The sequence below is a fragment of the Capsicum annuum genome, chromosome 5 (genome assembly GCF_002878395.1).
Source record: "Capsicum annuum cultivar UCD-10X-F1 chromosome 5, UCD10Xv1.1, whole genome shotgun sequence".
Taxonomy (NCBI): Eukaryota; Viridiplantae; Streptophyta; class Magnoliopsida; order Solanales; family Solanaceae; genus Capsicum; species Capsicum annuum.
This window is the reverse complement of record NC_061115.1, coordinates 72,378,428-72,380,099: the sequence shown is the minus strand read 5'-3', so window position 1 is coordinate 72,380,099 and position 1,672 is coordinate 72,378,428.

The following is a 1,672-nucleotide window of genomic DNA, read 5'->3' as shown; positions in this document are numbered from 1 at the left end:
AAGCACTTCCTAACTTTAACCATCACTCCTAGAAGACGCATTTTCTAGTCGAGTCATTTCATCCAACCCCTAGGAGACGCACTTCCAAGCCTGAATAAGTCAGTTTTCATTTGTTAGGTGAAGCACTTCCTAACTTGAACATTTACTCCTAGAAGACGCACTTTCTAGTCGAGTCATTTCATTTATCCCCTAGGAGACGTATTTCCTAGTCAGATTCATTCAAGTTTCATTTGTTAGGTGAAGCACTTCCTAACTTTAACCATCACTCCTAGAAGACGCATTTTCTAGTCGAGTCATTTCATTCAACCCCTAGGAGACGCACTTCCTAGCCTGAATAAGTCAGTTTTTATTTTTTAGGTGAAGCACTTTCTAACTTGAATATTTACTCCTAGAAGATGCACTTTATAGTCGAGTCATTTCATTTATCCCCTAGGAGACGTACTTCCTAGTCAGAGTCATTCAAGTTTTATTTGTTAGGTGAAGCACTTCCTAACTTGAACCATCACTCCTAGAAGATGCACTTTCTAGTCGAGTCATTTCATTCAACCCCAAGGAGACACACTTCCTAGCCTAAATAAGCCAGTTTTCATTTGTTAGGTGAAGCACTTTCTAACTTGAACATTTACTCCTAGAAGACGCACTTTCTAGTCGAGCCATTTTATTTATCCCCTAGGAGACGTACTTCCTAGTCTGAATAAGTCAGTTTTTCATTTGTTAGATGAAGCACTTCCTAACTTGAACCATCACTCCTAGAAGACGTATTTTCTAGTCGAGTCATTCGTTTAACCTTTAGGAGACACACTTCCTAGTCTGAATAAGTCAGTTTTTTATTTGTTAGATGAAGCACTTTCTAACTTGAACCATCACTCCTAGAAGACGCACTTTCTAGTCTAGTCATTTTATTTAACCCCTAGGAGATGCACTTCCTAATCTGAATAAGTCAGTTTTCATTTGTTAGGTGAAGCATTTCCTAACTTGAACATTCACACCTAGAAGACGCATTTTCTAGTCGAGTCCTTCAATTTAACTCTTAAGAGATACACTTCTTAATTTTTGTCCTCAGTTTTACTCAAACAAGATGCATTTCTTTAGTAGGGCTTTGATTCATGCTCTTTCTGTACTTTTCAAAGATTGTAATCTTATGATGCTTACAAAATTTTTTAGTACAAACTGGGGCAAAAAAAAAAGAAAAAGAAAAAAAACATTGTTCATGTTTATTGAATTTTACTTTTTGCTCAGGACCCTTCTAAAAAATGAAAAATTATTTTTATGTCCAGGGCCCTCTTGAAGAATGGAAGTTTACTTTTTGCTCAGTACCTTCCTGAAAAATGAGAATTTATTTTATGTCCAGGACCCTCCTGAAGAATGGAATGTTATTTATCTGTTTCACTATTTACTTGTGAGTCCAAGAGTCCGCCTGAAGAACAGGATGAAGAAAGAGAAAGTCCAGGGCCCTCTTGAAGAATGGGAATTTAATTTTTGCTCAGGACTCTCCTAAAAAATGGGAATTTATTTTATGTCCAGGAACCTCCTAAAGAATGGGATGTTATTTTTCTATTTTACTATTTACTTGTGAGTCCAGGAGCCCGCCTGAAGAACAGGGTGAAGAAAGAGAAAGTCCAGGACCCTCTTGAAGAATGGGAATATACTTTTTGCTCAGGACCCTCCTAAA